Source organism: Papio anubis, chromosome 12 (genome assembly GCF_008728515.1).
Source record: "Papio anubis isolate 15944 chromosome 12, Panubis1.0, whole genome shotgun sequence".
Lineage (NCBI taxonomy): Eukaryota > Metazoa > Chordata > Mammalia > Primates > Cercopithecidae > Papio > Papio anubis.
The window spans coordinates 4,463,155-4,486,620 of record NC_044987.1 but is presented as its reverse complement, the minus strand read 5'-3'; the positions used below and the strand labels follow the sequence as shown (position 1 = coordinate 4,486,620).

The 23,466-nt window shown below is 40.1% G+C and overlaps 1 protein-coding gene and 2 pseudogenes across 25 annotated transcripts in view; 1 reads left to right on the top strand and 2 right to left on the bottom strand.

Annotated features, from left to right (window-relative positions):
- ZBTB44 (zinc finger and BTB domain containing 44) overlaps positions 1-23,466 on the bottom strand; it is an 87,671-nt gene that overhangs the window by 62,426 nt on the left and 1,779 nt on the right. The window lies entirely within an intron of this gene.
- On the top strand, positions 4,521-6,571 carry LOC103878021 (annotated as a pseudogene).
- On the bottom strand, positions 14,704-14,781 carry LOC116269955 (annotated as a pseudogene).

Genomic DNA, 23,466 nt, shown 5'->3' with positions numbered 1-23,466 from the left:
ATTGATGGGGAAATTGAGGTTCAGAGAATTAAACGACTTGGCTAAGGTTACAGGGCTAGTTACAGCAACTTATATCCTGATGGTAAACTTTCTCGCTATTTTACAATCTATTATGCTTTTAGATACTTTAGGTTGGTGTCTCTCCCTCCTTGCTCTGCAAAATGAACTCTCTGCCCTCAACTGGTTTTGACTCTTCATTTTCCATATACATCATACATAATCCCACTTCCCCAGCTCTGGTCCCTTTTCAGAATTCCCTCCTCACTGATTTCCACAGGTCAAATTCTGTTTTATTTTGTTTTCCCTTCTAACCTAAATGTCAGCAAAGCCTTTTTTTTTGAGACAGAGTCTCATTTTGTCGCCCAGGCTGGAGTGCAGTGGCACAAACTCGGCTCACTGCAACCTCCGCCTGCCGGGTTCAAGCGATTCTCGTGCCTCAGCTTCCTGAGTAGCTGGGATTATAGGTGTGCGCCACCATGCCCGGCTAATTTTTGTATTTTTAGTACAGACAGGGTTTCACCATGTTGGCCAGGCTGGTCTCCAACTCCTAACCTCATGATCCGCCCACTTCAGCCTCCCAAAGTGCTGGGATTACAGGTGTGAGGCACTGTGCCCAGCCAGCCTTCCATTTTGATGCCACTTTCAGATGTACTTTCAAATATATTCTTTGGATCTTAAAATCTTAATGAAACTAACGATGAGAAAAATAAAGATTAGAGAAAATATGGGCTAACAGGGACTCAAATTCAAAGCCTCTGACTTTAATTAAATCCTATTCTCATTTTATTATTAAACCAAGCTGTCTTTCTCTACACTGAACTCTGGTGGTAGTTCTATTTAGACCCACAGATCCTGTGTTTGATATCATATCAATTTAGGTTTACCAGGGTATTTGCTCTGTCTCTCCAAGGATTATTCCAATATATTTATGGAATCAATCACATCTGTACTCCCAGCACAGGTTCTTTAAAAATCACTTTATGAGTGCTTTCCTGATATAATTCATGCATAATAAACTGCATAGTGTACAATTTGATGAGTTATGACATATATATCACCACCACCATCAAGATAAGGAATATTGCCACAATTTCTGTAAGTTTCTTTGCAATCTCACCTTCCTGTCCTTGCCAGGAATTATCAATGTGCTTTTCACTTTAGTAGTTCCATTTTCTAGAATTTTATATAAATGGGATTATATAGCACGTACTCTTTTTTTCAGACTTCTTTCATGGACATAATTATTCTGAGATTCATCCATGCTGTTGAGCGTAAGGATTTTTGTTCTTTTTATTGTTGAATACTATTCCATCGCATGGATGTAACACAATCTGTTTTATCATTTAATTGCTGATAGACTTAAGTTGTTTGAAGTTGGGCTATTACAAATAAAGCTGCTGTGCACATTTGTGTACAAGATTTGTGTGGACAAATCAGCAGCAGATGTTCTTAATTATTTGTTTCTATAACATTTATGTGTTATACTCTTAATATTGCTTATTATATTGTAGTGATTCCATAAAAAAAGTCACTACTCTATTCACCAGTACATTTTACATACAAGTGATCAGCAAGTAGTTTACAGATTTTGCTTAGTCATGGGCCTAATGCGACTTGACAGACAAGGCTGAGTCCTGTCTATATTCTATAACCACCTAAAAGAGTGCATACACTGGTATGCAACAAGATCATAAGAAAAAAATTTAAAATTAAAAAAATAGAAATAAAAGAGTGTGCACTGAAAAATCACTGAGTAAATGTTCTTGATTTATGGTGCTTATGTTTGTGAGAAGCATATTGTTCTTTTAGGTTCAGTCACATTATGATTAAAAGCTTAATTGCAAATGGCAAACAAAATATATAAATTAGTATTTTAAGAGTGCAACATACACAACATACAAATGTTTTGTAGGAAACCTGTTAAAACAATTGATTTAAGAATGGAAGAATCACAGCACAACGCAGGAACTTCATGTTAAACTTACATGGAAAATGTAATCATGTGTACTCGAACTAGTGAAAATTACAACTCAACCACCCCACCAAAAGTTAATAAAATAAGATGTTTCTCACTATTGAGTCTTTTTTTCTTTACAAATATAGCAGTACCTCATATTTTATATTTTGCTCTAAACTTGTCACTCTTATCAATCTAAGTAAATGTCTATTTTTTCCCATGATACGAACCAAGTTTTTAGATTGGATTCACACGAGAACTCATATTTGGGAACATGCTTTTTCTTTTTCTGAACAGTAATGAAAATGTTTTGTGATCTTTATTTCACGTTAGTTTACTTCCCTTAAGTGTTTTTTACATTTTCAGGGAGAATTGGAAATGGACTACCTTATCTGAGTTTAAAAAGATAATCTTAGGCCTGGAACAGTGGCTCATGCCTATAATCCCAACACGTTGGGAGGTCAAGGGAGGAAGCTCCTTTGAGCCTAGGAGTTCAAGACCAGCTGAGGCAACACAGAGAGACCTTGTCTCTACTAAAAAAATTTTTTTTAAAAATTAGCTAAGTGTGGCCGGGCGCGGTGGCTCAAGCCTGTAATCCTAGCACTTTGGGAGGCCGAGACGGGCGGATCACGAGGTCAGAAGATCGAGACCATCCTGGCTAACACGGTGAAACCCCGTCTCTACTAAAAAATACAAAAAACTAGCCGGGCAAGGTGGCGGGCGCCTGTAGTCCCAGCTACTCGGGAGGCTGAGGCAGGAGAATGGCGTAAACCCGGGAGGCGGAGCTTGCAGTGAGCTGAGATCCGGCCACTGCACTCCAGCCCGGGCGACAGAGCCAGACTCCGTCTCAAAAAAAAAAAAAAAAAATTAGCTAAGTGTGATGCCGTGCGCCTGTAGTATCGGCTAGACAGGAGGCTGAGTGAGGCAGGAGGATCACTTGAGCCTGGAAGGTCAAGACTACAGTGAGCTGTGATTTCACCACTGCACTCCAGCCTGGATGACAGCAAGATCTTGTATCAAAAAAAAGACCATTTGGCCGGGCATGGTGGCTCACGCCTGTAATCTCAGCACTTTGGAAGGCCAAGGCAGGTGGATCACCTGAGGTCAGGAGTTTGAGACCAGCCTGGCCAACATGATGAAACTCCATCTCTACTACTACTACTACTACTACTAAAATAATTAGCTGGGGATGGTGGTGCACGCCTGTAATATCAGCTACTTGGGAGGCAGAGGCAGGAGAATCGGTTGAACGTGGGAGGCAGAGGTTGCAGTGGGCCGAGACTGCATCACTGCACTCCAGCCTAGGCAACAAGAGCGAAATTCCAACTCAAAAAATAAAAAAAATAAAAAACAAACAAACATTTTATAACTAGTCGTTTTTCAATGAAACAAAGATTCTAATCATTTTACTCTATGAATAAGCCCTTTCTATTTCAGAGATTTGAAAAAGTAATGGAGAGTTATCAATAAATCAATTAATTCAGAAACATTAAACGATTAGAATTTCCTCTCCTTGCTGGTAGTCACCAAGTCATGCTGATTGTTACTTTCCACATCAAGGGAAGATAAATTAATATATATTGAGTAACTCCCACCAAGTGTCATTATCTCACTCTGGACTCACAAATTCACAAACCTGGTAAAAGGATATTTTAAATCCAGTTATAGGCCAGGCACGGTAACTCACGCCTGTAATCCCAGCACTTTGTGGGGCCGATGGGTGGCTCTCTTGAGGCCAGGAGTTTGAGACCCCGTCTCTACTAAAAATACAAAAATTAGCTGGGTGTGGTGGTGCACGCCTGTAACCCCAGCTACTACTCGGGAGGCTGAGGCACAAGAATTGCTTGAACCTGGGGGGCAGAAGTTGCAGTGAGCTGCGATCACACCACTGCACTCCAGCCTGGGCAACAGAGAGAGACTCTGTCTTAAAAAAATAAAAATAAATCCAGTTTTAAAGGAGGAGATAGAAAATCAGATTAAATTATCCACAGCCCTTTAGCGAAGTAACAAAACCAGGATTTACACAAAGGTCTATATGACGCCCCCCCCCCAAAAAATCTTCATTTCCCAGTTATTTTTCCCCACCCCATTATGCTGTCATTTATAATAATTTAACCCATTTATGCCAGAGGTTGCAATTATTTGAATTTTTGCAATCAGACCTTAGCGGTGACCTTCAGCAGGATAGAAATAACTCCCACATGCTTAGGGTTCCAATAATGTAACGGTAGGCATAAATAGGTTAATCACAGTACTTAAGGGATATCTGCTATTCGCATCATATTATTGTATCTAGAAAGAAAGACTGAATAGAAGGCCTATCTATCTTATTCATCCATGTGGCTCCTTACACGAGCAAGTAAAATTCAAGTCAGTTTTAGTCAACTAGCATTTAAAGAGCTCCTTGTTTTCCCTAAAGACTTTTTAAGTGTCCACACCAAGCACTCAAGAGTTCAACTGCATATATGCTTTAAAATATGTACACAAGTGGAAGTAACATCAGCCTCGAGAACTGAGTAGCTGTACTGTGTGGCGTCGTGGTCTAGGCACTTCTTGGACAGCAATGTCTCACCTGCCGATGAAACACTCCTGCGCAAGAAGATCAAGAAGCAGAAACTCAAATTGCGGCACCAGAACCTAAAGTTGCAGGGGCCTCAAATCTAATCGTCAGAAACTCAAAATGGAGATGTGTCTGAAGAAAAAATGAGAGGTAGAAAGGTTAAAAAATCAAAAAACTCTATGAATGTGGGCTTATCAGAAGCTCAAAATGGAGACGTGTCTCAAGAAGCAGTGGAAAATATAAAAGCTAAAAAAATCTCCCCAGAAATCCACCATATTAACCAATGGAGAAGCAGCAATGCAGTCTCCCAATTCAGAATCAAAAGAGAAAAACAGTGAATGATGCTGGGACTGACACAAAAAAAGCAAAAACTTAAAACAGAAGAATCTGAAGAAGAAAGTGCTGAGACTCCTAAAGAAACAGAAAATAACGTGGAGAAGCCAGATAATGATGACGACAGTGAGGTGCCCAGCCTACCCCTGGGACTGACAGGAATGTCTGAGGATACTTCATTTGCCTCTCTATGTAATCTCGTCAATGAAAACACTCTGAAGTTTAAAAAAAAAAAAAGGGTTTTACAAACATGACTGAAATTCAGCATAAAAGTATCAGACCACTTCTGGAAGGCAGGGATCTTCTAGCAGCTGCAAAAACAGGCAGTGGTAAAACCCTGGCTTTTCTCATCCCTGCAGTTGAACCCATTGTTAAAATTCATGCCCAGGAATGCATTGGGGGTCCTTGTTCTCTCACCTACTAGAGAACTAGCCATGTAAACTTTTGGTGTTCTTAAGGAGCTAATGACTCACCACGTGCATACCTATGGGTTGATAATGGGTGGCAGTAACAGATGTGCTGAAGCACAGAAACTTGCTAATGAGATTAACACCATTGTGGCCACACCATGTCGCCTGCTGTACCATATGCAGAATATTCCAGGGTTTATGTATAAAATCTGCGGTGTCTGGTTATTGATGAAGCCGATCGTATCTTGGATGTTGGGTCTGAAGAGGAATTAAAACAAATATTTAAACTTTTGCCAACATGTAGACACACTATGCTCTTTTCTGCCACCCAAACTTGAAAAGTTGAAGGCCTGGCAAGGATTTCTCTGAAAAAGGACCATTTTATGTTAGTGTTGATGATGATAAAGCTAATGCAACAGTGGATGGTCTGGAGCAGGGATATGTTGTTTGTCCTTCCGGAAAGAGATTCCTTCTGCTCTTTACATTCCTTAAGAAGAACTGAAAGAAGCAGCTCATGGTCTTCTTTTCATCTTGTATGTCCGTGAAATACCACTAAGAGTTGCTGAACTACATTGATTTGCCCGTCTTGGCCATTCATGGAAACCAAAAGCAAAATAAATGTACAACCACATTCTTCCAGTTCTGCAATGCAGATTTGCGAACACTATTGTGTACGGATGTGGCACCAAGAGGACTGGACATTCCTGAAGTCGAATGGATTGTTCACTATGACCATCTGGATGACACTAAGGAATATATTCATCATGTGGGTAGAACAGCCAGAGGCCTAAATGGAAGAACGCATGCCTTGACCATTTTGGGCCCAGAAGAATTCGGTTTTCTTTGCTACTTGAAAGAATCCAAGGTTCCATTAAAGTGAATTTGACTTTTCCTGGTCTAAAATTTCTGACATTCAGTCTCAGCGTGAAAAATTGATTGAAAAGAATTACTTTCTTCGTAAGTCAGCCCAGGAAGCATTTAAGTCATACATACGAGCCTATGATTCCCAGTCTCTGAAACAGATCTTTAATGTAAATAACTTAAATTTGCTCCAAGTTACTCTGTCATTTGGTTTCAAGGTGCCTCCCTTTGTTGACCTGAACGTCAATGACAATGAAGGCAAGCAGAAAAAGCGAGGAGGTGGTGGTGGATTTGGCTACCAGAAAACCAAGAAAGTTGAGAAGTCCAAAATCTTTAAACACATTAGCAAAAAATCATCTGACAGCAGGCAGTTCCCTCACTGAACACATGCCTTTCTTTTATCTTGAATAACTGTTCTAAAATGAATTTTTTTCCCCTTGATTTAACAAGATTTTTGTAGCCTTTAGAATTTAAACTTATCTAACAAGAGTATAAATTGACTTGGGTTGCAAGCACTGAGTACTGTATTTTTGGGATATAAAACAGGTCTTAATTTTCTTGGTTGCCCAAGGGCAGAGCAAGAATATCTGGTCTTTCTTGTGATTATATAATATTTTAATTTTAAATATCCCTCCCTCATACACACAAATGTATGTTACTGTTTTAATATAATTAAATTTTTGTACCTTTTAAAAAAATATGTACACAAGCACAGTGGCTTTCTCCAACTTACCTCTGCACAAGCAGTTAACTTTATATATGTCTTGGTATGGGTTGAATTGGGTTCCCTAAAAAGATACGTTGAGATCCTGAACCCCAGTGCCTCAGAATGGGACCTAATCAGGGAAATGGAGTCTTTAGAGGTAATCAAGTTCAAGGGAGATCATTAAGGTGTCCTCGTATAAAGGGGACATTTGTAGACAGACATGCACATAGGGAGGATGCCCCATGAAGACTGGAGTTGTGCTGCCACAAGCCAAGGCACTACCAGAAGCTAAAAGAGAGACGTGGAACAAGAGATGCTTTCCTCATGGTCCTCAGGAGGAACCAACCCCACCTATGCCTGATTTCAAACTTCTAGCCTCCACAACTATGAGACAAAAATTTCTGTAACAGCCACCTACTTTGTCATAGTTTGTTATGGTACCCTAGCAAACTAATACATGTTGCTTTTCAAACTAATGTAAAAATTAAAAACATTTTAATAAACTAAATGTTTTGACTAAAAGGCACAGATTGTCAGAAGAGATAAAAGCATTCTCAAATATGTTTTTTTAAATAAGAAACCCACTTTAAATAAAAAGACAGATAGATATATGGAAGAATATATATCATGCAAACAGTATGTACAAGAAAGCTGGAGTTGGCTTACTTTAACACCAGACAAAGCAGACTAAAGACAAAGTATTATCAAAGATAGAGGTGAGTAATAAAAAATGAGTATGCTGGCCGGGCGCAGTGGCTCAAGCCTGTAATCCCAGCACTTTGGGAGGCTGAGGCGGGCGGATCACAAGGTCAGGCGTTCAAGACCCGCCTGGCCAACATGGTGAAACCCCGTCTCCACTAAAAAAATACAAAAAAAAATTAGCCAGGCGTAGTGGCGCTCACCTGTAACCCCAGCTATTCAAGAGGCTGAGGCAGAAGAATCGCTTGAACCCGGGAGTCAGAGGTTGCAGTGAGCCGAGATCACACCACTGCACTCTAGCCTGGGCGACAGAGTGAGACTCTGTCTCAAAAAAAAAAAAAAAAAAAAAAGAGTCTGCTTCAAAATAAAACACTGACAAAATTAAAGGGAAAGTTAATTCCACAATAATAACTGATGATTGTTTTTTTGAGACAGGGTCTTACTCTGTTGTCTAGATTAGAGAGGGGAGGCACAATCACAACACACACAGCCTGGACCTCCAGGACTCAAGCAATCCTCCCACCTTAGCCTCCTGAATAGCTGGGACTACAGGCGTGCACCACCTCACCTAGCTGATTTTTGTATTTTTTTGTGGAGACAGGGTTTCATTATGTTGCCCAGGCTGGTCTCAAACTCCTGGGGCTCAATGGATCCACCCACCTTAGTTTTCCAAAGTGCTGAGATTACAGGTGTGAGCCACCATGCCTGGCCAAAAGTTGAAGTTTTTTTTTTTTTTTTTTAAACACTGAGTCTCACTCTGTCGCCCAGGCTGGAGTGCAGTGGCATGATCTCTAATGTAATTTACTATTACATTAGACATTTGAATGGGTATGAAGTGGTAAGTCATTGATATTTAGAGACCATCATTTCTTTTTTTTTTTTCTTCCCGAGACAAAGTCCCGCTCTGTCACCCAGACTGGAATGCAATGGCACGATCTTGGCTCACTGCAACCTTCACCTCCCGGGTTCAAGCAATTCTCCTGCCTCAGCCTCCCAAGTGGCTGGGACTACAGGTATACACCACCACGCCTGGCTACTTTTTGTATTTTTAGTAGAGACGGCGTTTCACCATGTTGGCAAGGCTGGTCTTGAACTCCTGACCTCAGGTTATCCGCTTGCTTCAGTCTCCCAAAGTGCTGGGACTACAGGTGTGAGCCACCACGCCCAGCAATAGTTGAAGATTAATAACCCCTCTCTGCAATTATAGAACTGAACACCACACACACACACACACACAAACCATCAGTAAAGATATAAAAAATCTGCAGCTTGGGAAATATGGTGAAACCCGTCTCCACAAAAAATACAAAAATTAGCCAGACATAGTGGCATGCACCTGTAGTGCCAGCTACTTGGGAGGCTGCGGTGAGAGGATTTCTTGACCCTGAGGGGCGGAGGTTACGGTGAGCCAAGATCAACCCACTGCACTCCCTGTCTCAAAAAATAAAAAAAAGATGTAAAGGGAAATCATCTTAACCAAATTGACATTTACAGCACAGAATATACAGTCTTTTCAAGTGCAAAGTGGTATGTTCACCAAGAAAGATCATATGCTGGGCCATAAGACAAATCTTAATAAATTTTAAAGGAATGAATGCACAGAGCATGTTCTCTCACCGAAACAGAAAAAGTAATAAAATATCAAGAAAGCCCTAAATATCTGGAAATTAAACAACACACTTCTAAATAATAACCCATGGGCTGGTCAAATAAGGAATCAACAAAGGAAACTGGATATTTTTAACTGATATTGAAAATATGACAACATCAAAATTTGTGGGATGCAAAAGCAGCACTTAGAGGAAAATCTGTAGCTTCAAAGGATATGTTAGACATGACGGTCTCCAGGCCAGGCGTGGTGGCTCACGCCTGTAATCCCAGCACTTTGGGAGGCCAAGGTGGGCGGATCACAAGGTCAGGAGTTCCAGACCAGCCTGACCAACATGGCGAAACCCCGTCTCTACTAAAAATACAAAATTTAGAAGGTCATGGTGGCGCGCACCTGTAATCCCAACTACTTGGGAGGTTGGGGTAGGAGAATCACTTGAACCCAGGAGGCAGAGGTTGCAGTGAGCCAAGATGGTGCCATTGTACCCCACCCTGGATGACAGAGCGAGACTTTGTCTTGGGGGAAAAAAAAAAAAAAAGAAATGATGGTCTCTAAATATCATGACTTACCACCTCATAACCATTTGAATGTCTAATAGTTTAAAAAAACAAAAACAAAATAACAAGTCTTGGCAAGGATGTGGAGAAATTAAAATCCTTGTGCACAGCTGGTGGGAATGTAAAATGGTGTAGCCACTGTAGAAAACAGTATAGTGGTTCCTCAAAAAATAAAAAATAGAAATTATCATATGATCCAGCAATTTCACTTCTGGGCAGATACTCAAAAGAAGTGAAAGCAAGCACACACCAGTATTTGTACATTAATATTCAAAGCAGCATTATTCACAATAGCCAAAAGGTAGAAGCAACCCAAATGTCCACAAGACATGAATGAACTAATGAAATGTGGCATAAATACACAATGGAATATTATTCAGCCTTAAAAAGGAAGGAAATTCAGATATATGCTGCAACACAAATGAACCCTGAAGACATTATGCAAGTGAAATAAACCAATAATTAAGGAACAAATACCATATGATTCCAATTGCATGATGTAGTTACAGGACACTCAAATTCAGAGACAGAAAAGTAGAAGGGTGGTTGCCTGGGGATGTGGGTAGAGAGGGATGGGGAGTTACTGTTTAATGAATACAGAGTCACACTGCTGAAAGATGAAGAGAGTTCTGAAAGATGGGTGGGGGTGATGGTTGTGTAATAATGTGAATGTACTTAATGCCACTGAACTGTACCCTTAAAAATGGTTATGATGGCAAATTTTATGTTACGTGTATTTCACCCCCCCCCCACACACACACACATATCAGTGGTCTATACGTCTACCTTAGCTAGAAAAAAAGCAAAGAAAACCCAAAATAAATAGACAAAACAAAGCACAGACATAAACAGACAAGCCATAGGAAAAATTAAAGCCAAAACTTGGTTCTCTGAAAAAAATAAGCAAAACTGATAAATCTTTAGCGAGACCAATTAAGAAAAAAATGAAGAGGAAAAAAGTGAAGGTGGGGTAGCAGAAGGGAAACCTGTGAAAGAGACAGATATACAGAATAACCAGCACGGCAGGAGTTACTTCAGAAACCAAGGGTACAAGGTATTTCAAGGAGTAGTGACTGACAGTGTCAAATGCAGCTGACTGGTCAAATAAGATAGAAACCAAAGTCTATTTGATTTAGCCACAAAGGAGTCACTGATGACCTTATAATAGCACATAAGAAAAAAGTAGAAGAGTTAGAAAATTGCCATAGAAAAGGAAAGAATATACAGACATGAGGAAGTGAAAACCGTGAGTAAAGACAATTTATCATAAAGTAGCTAGGTTCTAAAAATACAGCAAGGGGGTTAGCTAGACAGAAATAAGGGGTCAAGAGAGTATACTGATTTTTTACAGAATGGACAAGCTAGAACATGTTTTTTTCCTTTGTTTTTCTCTCAGATTTTTTTTTTAATTAAAGTAAAATATAAAGAGAATGTTTTGATTTTTGTCGGAAAAGACACAGAAAAGAGGGAAAGGTTAAAGACACGGGAAACGGGTGATAACAGATGGTATGAGGTCCCTAGATAGGTAGAAGGAAATGGGATTCAGAGGATGAGTGAAAGGATTGGCCTTAAACAGGAGGAAGACCAGGCTGGGGACATGGGGAGAGGAAAGAAAGAGTACAGCTATAGTTAAGTTTATTGGTGGGGTGGTGAGAAGTAGCTAGAGTTCTTGTCTGGCTTTGGCTTTACTCCTCTTTCAAGTTATAAGAAGAGGTAGACTCCTGAGAGAAGAGATGATGAAGCAGAATTGTCAAGACAATGAAACATAAAAAATAACATGTGGAGGCCAGGTATCCTGGCTCAAGCCTTTAATCCCACCACTTTGGGAGGCCAAGGCAAGCAGATCACGTGAGCTTGGGAGTTCAAGACCAGCCTGGGCAACATGGTGAGACCCCGTATCTACAAAAAATATAATAATCCGCTGCGTGTGGTGGTGTGCATCTGTGGTCCCAGCTACTTGGGAGGCTGAGGTGGGAAGGTGGCTTGAGCCCCGGAGGCAGAGGCTGCAGGGAGCAGAGATTGTGCCACTGCACTCCAGCCTGGGCAATGGAGCCAGATTCTGTCTCAAATAAATAAATAAATAAATGTGGAGAAAAAAATAAACCAGAAGGATGTCTGATAAGAGGCACTGAAGATTCAACTGCTTTGAACCATTTTATATTAAAAGTAATAACAATAGGCAAGGTGCGGTGGCTCATGCCTGTGATTTCAGCACTGAGTTGGGCAGGCTGCCTGAGCCCAGGAGTTTGAGACCAGCCAAGGCAACACGGCAAAACCCCATCTCTAGTACAAAAATTAGATAGGAGTGGTGGAGTGCACCTGTAGTCTGAGCTACTCAGGAGGCTAAGTTGGGAGGATCTCTTGAACCCGGTGAGCCCAGGAGATGGAGGCCATAATGAGCCACGATCACACCACTGCACTGCAGCTTACGTGACAGAGGGAGACCCCGTTTCAAAAAAAAAAAAAAAAGTAACAATAATCATTAGCTTATTGTTAATACTTACATAGTACCCAGTACGTGCCAAGACTTGTTCTAAGTACCTTTTACATATTATGTAACTTAATTTTCACATAACCTTTTGTGATAGCTATCACCAGGTATCTTCATTTTACCAATGAAGAAAAGGCAGCATAGACAAGTTAAGGAATTAGCCACACAACAGGTAACAGAGTCAAGATTTGAACCCAGCTAGCATGCTAATTGGTGCTCCTTACACTATGCTATACTGCCTCTCAAAGTAAAGCTAGGTAAAACTAGTGGCGGAAAGTAGAAAGAAGGAAAAAACAATACCAAGTGGACCCAAAGACAAAGAGAAGCAGTGATTCCTGTAAATAAAAATAATTCTCTTGGAAGAATGGCTTAGTTTTATACAGCATGTGAAGTGCACCAAAGATAAAAGAAACCGTCCTGATTCAGTAATGGAAAGCCACAAAAAGGAAATGAGCAGTGGGAAGGTCCAAAGCAGAAAGTAAGAAAAGCAAAGAGCCAAAGAAAAAGTAAAACCCACAAAAAATGGAAGAAGGAGAAAAAGCTGTAAGTAGAAGAAACACATACACACATCAGTAACCACTACCAGTAAAAAAGTGAAACAAGGGCTGGGGTGATGGCTCACGCCTATAATCCCAACACTTTGGGAGGTCAAGGTGGGTAGATCACCTGAGGTCAGAAGTTCGAGATCAGCCTGCCTAAAATGGTGAAACCCCATCTCTACTTAAAAAATACAAAAATTTGCTGGGCGTGGTGGTGCACACCTGTAATCCCAGCTACTCGGGAGGCCGAGGCAGGAGAATCTCTTGAACCAGGACAGTGCAGGTTGCAGGGAGCCAAGATTGCACTGTTGCACTCCAGCCTGGGCGACCAGAGTGAAATTCCATCACACACACCCACACACACACACAAAAGTGAAATTAAAGCAAAATAAGTAAATCTAAGTCCCTGAAAAACTTATTCTTTATTTTCTTATCAACAAGCATGATTATTTAATAAAATACACTACTGGATATGCTTGCCTGCCAAGAATAGGCAAGGATCAGATACCCAACAGGTTAAGACCTGAATAAAAGAAAATAATTTTTAAAAGGAATCATCTAAAGTTGTTTCAGAAGCTAGAGGGTAGTAGTTCCACAAAAACTAGATTCCAGAGACTCAAAGTCTTAGTTACATGTTGCCAAGATGTTTGTAGTTATGCTGAGTGCGTGAAAAACTATCAAAACCAAATCAACAGCCAATCACTTCAGCATTAAAAAATACACACCAAGGCTGGGCACAGTGGCTCACGCATGTAGTCCCAGCACTTTGGGAAGCCGAGGCGGGAGGATCACCTGAGGTTGGGAGTTCGAGACCAGTGTGACTAACATGGAGAAACCCCGTCTCTATTAAAAATACAAAATTAGCTAGGCGTGGTGGTACATGCCTATAATCCCAGCTACTCAGGAGGCTGAGGCAGGAGAATCGCTTGAAGCCGGCAGGCGGAGGTTGTGGTGAGCCAAGATGGCGCCACTGCACTCCAGCCTGGGCAACAAGAGCAATACTCCGTCTCAAAACAAAACAAAACAAAAAATATCATTTAATACCTGTAGAAGGGTAGCAATATCCTGAAGTAACAGAATACCAAAATTGTAAAAAGGCCAGGTATCAAACATCTGTAATTTTTTTTTTTAAAGCTATATAAGTATTAAAAGGGAAGAATGTTCAATGTGGAGACACGAAGGATGTTATTCTCTAAGAGTGAGACATTAATAAGCTTCACCCACCCACTTCACTCTTGCAAGACAGAGTAATCAACATGAAATAACATGATAATACAAGTCAGTGATTTACTCCAGGGTAAGTTATGTAAAAATGTGACAGCCAATATCAATGTTGTAACTAATAATATTAGTGAAAAAATTAACACTCAACGTGGCCTTTAAGCAGAAGTATAATACAAATCCAATGTATTTTTTTCATTTTTAAAGGTACACATACAATCACTATTTTAAATCCTATGGCTTGGAATATTTCTAGCTCATTGCTTAAAATGGGGTGAAGTATTTCTAATATAAAGAACAAAGAAAAACTAATGTAACTTTAAGCTTAACAGGAGATAAATTTTAAACAATTATTCTGAAGTACCAAGGACTATCTGTTACAGTTGTGAATGTGGTAGCACTTAAAAAGCAAAAACACCCCATAACGCCTATATAAAGAGTATATTCAACAGGAGTTACAAAATGTCAGGAAACCACAGGCGGAAATTTGATATATGAAATATTTATAAGAGTATTAAAAAATCATATTGGAAGGAGCTTAATTAGAAGCCTCCTAAGTAATGAGGGAATTCTCTTTACAACAGTCTTTAATGCTTCACCATTTTCAGTGATAAAAGACTAGGAAGAATTAATAAATTTTTCAGAGGATTGTTGTACACAGACATGGAGGATACAGCATGCTACTGGTTTTTATACAGCTGCCAATACTGCTTTATAATAAGAATATATATATTTTTTTCTTTTTTTTAAAAAAAGATTGATTTTTCCAGTGCTCTACACATTCAGAGAAACTTCTCTAGTAACAAACTACAGAAATGATCCCTGAATGTATAGTCCTAAGAACATATTTTTAATCAGTAACATTTTATTTGGAAAACTTTCAGATACAGAAAAATTTAAAGAATTTTATACCAAGCTGCAAAGGAGGAAGTCAAAACTGTTGCTGTTTGCTAATGATATGAACATATACCTAGAAAACCCTAAAGACTCATTCGAAAAGCTCCTAGATCTGATAAATGAATTCAGTGAAGTTTCAGGATACAAAATTAATGTACACAAATCAGCGGCACTGCTATACACCAATGATGACCAAGCTGAGAATCAAATCAAGAACACAATCCCTTTTACAACAGCTGCCAAAGAAAAATTAAAATACTTAGGAATATATCTAACCAAGGAGGTGAAAGATCTCTACAAGGAAGACTACAAAACACTGTTGAAACAAATCATCAATGACGCAAACAAATGGAAATTCATGGATGGGTAGAATCAATATGGTGACAATGACCTTACTGCTAAACGCAATCTACAGATTCAAAGCAATTCACATCAAAATACTATCATCATTTTACAGAACTAGAAAAAAAATTCTAAAATTCATATGGAACCAAAAAAGAGCCTACATAGTCAAAGCAAGACTAAGCAAAAAGAACAAATCTGGAGGAATGACATTACCTGACTTCAAACTACACTACAAGGCTATAGTTACCAAAACAGCACAGTACTGGTGTAAAAACTGGCATGTAGACTGATGGAACAGAATAGAGAACCCAAAAATAAAGCCCAATGCTTACAGCCAACCGGTCTTTGACAAAGCAAACAAAAACATAAAGTAGAGAAAGGACACCCTATTCAACAAACAGTGCTGGGATAACTGGCAAGCCACATGTAGAAGAATGAAACAAGATCTTCATCTCTCAGCTTATATAAAAATCAACCCAAGTGGATCAAAGACTTAAATCTAAGGCCTGAAATCCTAAAAATTCTTAAAGATAACATCAGAAAAACTCTTCTAGACATTAGCTTAGGCAAAGAATTCAGGACCAAGAAACCAAAAGTGAATGCAACAAAAATAAATAAATGGGACCTAATTAAAACTAAAAAGTTTCTAAACAGCAAAAGAAATAATCAGCAGAGTAAACAGACAACCCAAAGTGGTATAAAATTTTTGCAAACGATGCATCCAACAAAGGACTAATATCCAGAATCTACAAGGAATACAAACAAACCAGCAAAACAAAAACAACAACAACAAAAACAAAAAACCCCACCAATCCCATCAAAAAGTGGGTAAAAAAACCATGAATAGACAATACTCAAATGATATAAAAACAGCCAACAAACACATGAAAAAATGTTTAACATCTCTAATTATCAGGAAAATGCAAATTAAAACCACAATGAGATAGATACTACCTTACTCCTATAAGAATGGCTATAATTTAAAAATTAAAAAATAATAAATATTAGCATGACTGTAGTGAAAAGGGAACACTTACACACTGCTGGTGGAAATGTGAACTAGTACAGCCACTATGAAAAACAGTATGGAGATTCCTTTAAGAACTAAAGTACGCTGGGTGCGATGGCTCACGCTTGTAATCCCAGCACTTTGGGAGGCTGAGGCAGGAGGATTACGTGAGGTCGGGAGTTCGAGACCAGCCTGACCAACATGGAAAACCCCATCTCTCCTAAAAATACAAAATTAGCCGGCGTAGTGGTGCATGCCTGTAATCCCAGCTACTTGGGAGGCTGAGGTGGAGAATTGCTTGAACCCAGGAGGCAGAGGTTGCAGTGAGCCGAGATTGTGCCACTGCACTTCAGCCTGGGCAACAAGAACGAAACTCCACCTCAAAAAAAAAAAAAAAAAAAAAGAACTGAAAGTAGAACCACCATTTGATCCAGCAATCCCACTACTGGGTATCTACCCAAAAGAAAAGAAGTCATATGAAAAAGACACATGTACACAGGTTTATAGCAGCACAATTCACAATTGCAAAAATATGGCCCATCAACCAATGAGCAGATAAAGAAAATGTGGTTTACACCATGAAAACGGGAATGAAATAGTGGCCTTTGCAGCAATTTGGATAGAGTTGTAGGCCATTATTCTAAGTGAAGTAACGCAGGAATGGAAAACCAAATGTTGTATGTTCTCACTTATAAGTGGGAGCTAAGCTACAAGGATGCAAAAGCATATGGACTCTGGGGACTTGGAGGGAAGGGTGGAAGTGGGGTGAGGGATTAAAGACTACACATTGGGTACAGTGTACACTGCTCAGGTGACGGGTGCACCAAAATCTCAGAAATCACCACTAAAGAACTTATCCATATAGCCAAAAACCACCTGTTCCCCCAAAACTATCAAAATTTAAAAAAAGAAAATCAAAGAACAAGCAAAAAAAAAAAAAAAATTATAGTTGAATACCTGAATAGCCATACGTAGGTCCTACCATTAACATTCTACTGTAATTGTTTCATCACATACCTATCCATCCATCAATCCATCTTGATTTCTGATACTCTACTTTTAAAATGCCTTTTAAAGCGGTATCTAAATGCAGTTTCTGAAGCAAAGGATCAGAAACTCCCACATCTATTAGAAAGGAAAATGATATACAATCATGCGTGGCATGTGTCCCTCAATGATAGACCACAAATACCACAAGAGTCCCATATTATAATACCATATTATTATTATTTTTTGAGACAGAGTCTCGTTCTGTCACCCAGGTTGGAGTGCAGTGGTGTGATCTTGGCTCACTGCAACCTCCGCCTCCCAGGTTCAAGCAATTCTCCTGTCTTGGCCTCTCGAGTAGCTGGGACTACAGGTGCATGCCACCACACTTGGTTAATTTTCGTATTTTTAGTAGAGACGGGGTTTCACTATACTGGTCAGGCTGGTCTCGAGCTCCTGACCTTAGGTGATCCACCTGCCTCAGCCTCCCCAAGTGCAGGGATTACAGGCATGAGCCACCACACCCAACCCTGTTAATACCATTTTTTTACCGCACCTTTTCTAGGTTTAGATATGCTTAGATATACGTACACTTTCAACTGTGTTACAAAAGCCTACAGCATTCAGTACAGTAACATGCTGTCCAGATATGTGGCCTAGGAGCAATAGGCTATACCATATAATCTAGATGTAGAGTAGGCCATACCATCAAGTTTTGTCTAAGTACACTTTATGAAGTTTATACAACGACACAATCGCCTAATGACACATTTTTCAGAACATATCTCCATTGTAATCTTTGAGGTTGTTACAGCATCTGTCCTGTAGTTCCCTATTCATGGTGACGGAAAATATATTCAATTTTTATGACTGGTTACATTTAGTTGTGAGGTGGAGCAAAGCAGCTAAGTGCTAACTCTAAACAGCCTTGAGTTTGAAACCTGGGCCGGCCACTTACTGTGACACTCTAGGCAAGTCATTTAATGCTTCTAGGTATCAGTTTCCTTACTGCAAAATAAGATACTAGTAGCAATGTCAAAGGGTTAATGTGAGATTTAAATAAGATAACGTATAAAATGTTCAGCACAGCTGGCATACAGAAAGGGCATAACAAATGTTAGCATCATTATCAACACTGTATTAGTTCATTCAGCTTACACAACAGGTTCTAGCTGCTACATGGCTACACATACCCATGCAACTGTTTGTAGTATTCTTTTTCATCACCTTATGTGTTCTAAGAACCTTGGGTAGTATATGTATTTTACTGAGATTAAAGACAGAATGAGGGTGAATGGGTCCAAGTGCAAGCATTCTCCATCTTCCCACTCCACTCCCTAATGGAACTAGATAATTCACTCTATTATTGAAAGCAGTGATGGTGGAGTCCTAATAAGGGAAAAGGAGTCAGGCTGGTGGGAAAAGGGCACAGCAAAAAGAAAAAGCAGATAAGGTATAAGTCTGCCTTTCTTCATGGTCCAAGACACACAGCCCTCCTGCACAAATAACTCACAAGTTTTCTGCACTCAACTTATCACCAGACTCTTGGCTGACAGAAAAATGCAAGTTAGCTCACTGCAACCTTGGCCTTATCAGTACTGCACATAGCCCTCTCTGCAGCACATAGCAGAAGCATCATCCTATAAAATCCCCAGCAAGCCACTGTCTCCTGGCAGTCAGCTTCTCTCTTGCTGATCTGCCCGTTGCACCCTTGCAACCAACTCACTTTCATACTTTCTTTAATAAATCTGCCCTTCTTTACCTACAATTGCCTTGGTAAATTCCTTTACTGCCTGTAACACCAGTCCCAGCTAGCGTGACCTGACAGTGAGGATGAACACAGGAAAACACACTACAGGCACAGTTTTGCTTTTCAGCACTTGGTTGACAGGAGGCTGATAAATTGCCTAATTGTGCTCTGCTTACTTTACATCTAAAGTAAGCAGAACACTGCTCCCTCTTAAAACTTCATTTGAGATCACGTAATTATGAATTTCTATCAAATTCGGTCCAACCCAAACAAAATGTGTTATCTCCACTGATCACACATCCAAATGCCTTTTTATCTGTACAAAGCATATTTATTCCAGTTTTGTCGTAGATGGAGTCAGCTGGATGCGGTGGCTCACGTCTGTAAACCCAGCACTTTAGGAGGCCAAGGCAGGTGAATCACTTGAGGTCAGGAGCTCGAGACCAACCTGGGCAACATGGTGAAACCCCATCTCTACTAATACAAAAATTAGCTGGGCATGGTGGTACACGCCTGTAATCCCAGCTATTAGGGAGGCTGAGGCAAGAGAATCGCTTGAACCTAGGGGACAGCGGTGCGCTGCAGTGAGCCGAGATCGAGCCACTGCATTCCAGCCTGGGCAACAGAGGGAGACTGCATCTCAAAAACAAACAAACAAAAAAAACGTTCAAAAAGTAGATAGAGTCATAAAACCTCTACCAACTACATGCCTCTTTAAAGACATGATTTAAGTAAAAGCTACAGTTCTACTTTTATGAAATTTTTATTTAAAAATGTGGTATCTAGGCCTATGGCTATAGGCTTATGCATGTAATCTTAGCACTTTGGGAGGCCAAGGCAGCAGGATCACTTGAGCTCAGTAGTTTGAGAGATCAGCCTGGACAACATAGTGAGAAATCATCTCTATTTAAAAAACAAAAAGAGCCGGACACAGTGGTGTGTGTCTGTAGTCCCACCTACCTGAGGCAGAAAGATCGCTTGAGCCCAGAAGTTCTGGGCTGTAGTATCCTATGCCGATTGGGTGTCTGCACTAAATTAGGAATCAACATGGTGGCCTCCTGGAAGTGAGGGACCACCAGGTTGCCTAGTGAGGAGAGAACTGGGCCAGGTCAGAAACAGAGCAGGTCAAAACTCCCATGCTTATCAGTAGCAGCACTGAGTCTGTGAATAGCCACTGCACTCCAGCTTGGGCAACACAGTAAGACCCCTGTCTCTTAAAAAAAAAAAAAAAAAAAAAAAGTAAGCATGGAATCCACTTCTCTGCTAACTTCTAAAAATTAGTCTCAGTTCTTTCTCTTTGCCAGAGGAAGCAGGATCTAATTTTAAAATTTAAAAGTACTTCTATGTGGCTTCACATAACATACTTTGTCTTACTGCTAATTCTTCTGAGCTTGATATGAGAATGTAGTAGATATTAAAAGGAGGATGGTAAAGATAAACACTACTTCATCTTTAAAAAGTAATTTTAATGAGGTTTATCCAAGTATAGCTTTTTTTTGTTTTCTTTTGTTTTGTTTTGCTTTTGAGACGGAGTCCTGCTTTGTCACCCAGGCTGGAGTGCAGTGGCGCAATTTCGGCTCACTGCAACCTCTGCCTCCCCAGTTCAAGCAATTCTCCTGCCTCAGTCTCCCAAGTAGCTGAGACTACTGGCATGTGCCACCATGTCCGGCTAATCCAACTACCGTTTTTGTTGTTGTTGTTGTTTTTGAGATGGAGTCTTGCTCTGTCGCTCAGGCTGGAGTGCAGTGGCGCGGTCTCGGCTCACTGCCAGCTCCACCTCCCGGGTTCACACCATTCTCCTGCCTCAGCCTCCCGAGTAGCTGGGACTTCAGGTCCCCAGCACCACACCCGGCTAATTTTAGTAGAGACGGGGTTTCACCGTGTTAGCCAGGATGGTTTCGATCTCCTGACCTCGTGATCCGCCCGCCTCGGCCTCCCAAAGTGCTGGGATTACAGGCGTGAGCCACCGCGCCCGGCCTAATCCAAATATAGTTTTAAAACATTATTTTGACGTCTACACTATTTACATACTTTACATATTCAAAAATAAAATCCTAAGTAAAAACTGAAACCTATGAACCATATCAAATTGGTAGCATAACCAAAGAAAAGTATTTCAAGTGACACAGTACTCATTATACATTCTTCACACAATACAGTCTAAATATTAAAATGCAAAGAAATCTTAAACTTTATGAAGCTTATTGATATTAGTAATACCAGCACTACAATTTTAAAATGATTTTATGTATACAGTGGGAGAAAGTAAATAGGTTTATTAATTTTTTTTTTTTTGAGACAGGGTCTCACTCGTCATCCAGGCTGAAGTGCAGTGGGGCATGAACATGGCTCACTGCAGCCTTAACCTCCTGGGCTCAAGCAATCCACCTGCTTCAGCCTCCTGAACAACTGGGAACAAAGGCACACACCACCATGCCTGGTTCATTTTTTTATTTTTATTTTTATTTTTATTTTTTTATTTTTTTGAGACGGAGTCTCACTGTGTCTCCCAGGCTGGAGTGCAGTGGCGCGATCTCGGCTCACTGCAAGCTCCGCCCCCCGGGTTCACGCCATTCTCCCGCCTCAGCCTCCCAAGTAGCTGGGACTACAGGCGCCCAATACCGCGCCCGGCTAGTTTTTTGTATTTTTAGTAGAGACGGGGTTTCACCATGTTAGCCAGGATAGTCTCGATCTCCTGACCTTGTGATCCACCCGCCTCGGCCTCCCAAAGTGCTGGGATTACAGGCGTGAGCCACCGCGCCCGGCCATTTTTTTATTTTTTATGGAGATGGGGTCTCATCATGTTGCCCAGACTGGCCTTGAACTCCTGGGCTCAAGCAATCCTTCTGCCTCGGCCTTTCCAAGTCCTGGGATTACAGGAATGAGCCACCGTGCTTGGCCAGCTTATTAATTGAATTAAATACCAAGATTTTCATTTAAGACAAGAAAAACATAGAGTCAAGGAAGAAAAAGTCTGCTTGCTAAATAGGAACTGGAATATCACTCTGAACTCATGATTAAACAAGCAAAAAACTTTTTCTTAGTTCTCTCCTCTCAAAGCACCTAGAAGCAAAGATACTGCAGCAGCAATGAGTACGAAAAACATCCAGAACTTGGTTTCTATATATGATTTCTCACTAAAAAGAACCAAGACTCCTTGGATAAACAGCCCTTTCCAGAGGTGAGCAAAGAAAGGATAAGATAGACCCTGGAGTAACTTGTGTCAGAAAGCACTCCAAGGTTAACGGGGCGCAGGGGTGTCAAACACACAAGAGTCTGCTTGAAATGGATCCTACTGACCAAATCTGGGACAATTTGGTAATTAAAAAGAAAAACGACTGTAACTGGTTATAAAACAAGGAATAAATTAAAATCCATCAGAGTCCGAAGTGGTATCATTCACCCCTCCCCCAAAAAACATCTTGTATGTCATCATTGGGGGTGGCTATTTCTCCAGCTCTTTACTCTGAATATTGAAAAGTAAAGAGATTAAATTTAACATTTAATTTGCATTTTGGGGAAGAACCATAGTTTATTTACCTGCATTTAATGAAGGAAATCTCTTCCTTAGAGAGAACCTCCAATAAAACAACTGATTTAAGCAAAACTCATCATGGGTGCTAAGCAAAAGGTTGTCAGAACCTGGGTATTTGCTTAGTGTCCCAGTATTACCCCAAGATTACATGTTAATCACAAGCTGGCAAACCACACCTTTACAAAAGATCAGCAGTCAGGACTTTCATCAAATGGTCACATTTAGCATCATTAATAGTGTGGGAATCTGACATTATGTGCCTCCTATGTTATGCAATAGGAGATACATAGCATCACCTATTAAATATTTTTGCCAAAGGAAGTTTCACTTTAAGCTAATTAAGCCTTCCTTTACACCTAACTTCCAGTTAATAGGAAATTCAGGGAGAAAGAGGAATAAATGAAATGACATTAGGAGGGCACAAATCCAGAATGTGCGTATATTTTACAAGACAACTGGTTTGGTCAATTAGGTGTCAGGAAAAAAGGAGGGAGGGAACATTCATCCTATTCAATTTCCCCTGCAAAAAGGAGAGGGGATGGATACTCTTCATTTTACAAAAAAGACTAAAGACTTAATCACCAAATGCAATCAATGCATGAATCTTGACTGACTACAGCTGGGGGTGGAACCCTCAAAGACACTTTGGAACAACTGAGGAATTTTGAAGATGGAGTTGTTAATTTTAATAGGCATTAATAATGATACTGGGGTTAGTAGGAGAATGTCCCTATTTTGAGGAAACACGTGTTGAAACATTTGAGGATTAAGGTGTTTGCAGCTTACTTTCAAATAATTACACACATACAGAGAAAGACGGGAAACAATATGGCAAAAATGCGAACCACTGAATTGGTTATTCATTGCATTGATTAGCATTTTTATTCATTGCATGAATAACCGATCACAACTGTATAGAACCAACCTCTGTAAGACTAAAATTTTTCATAACAAAGTTAATAAAATTGTACTTCTATTGAGAAGTACAGTAGAAAGTACA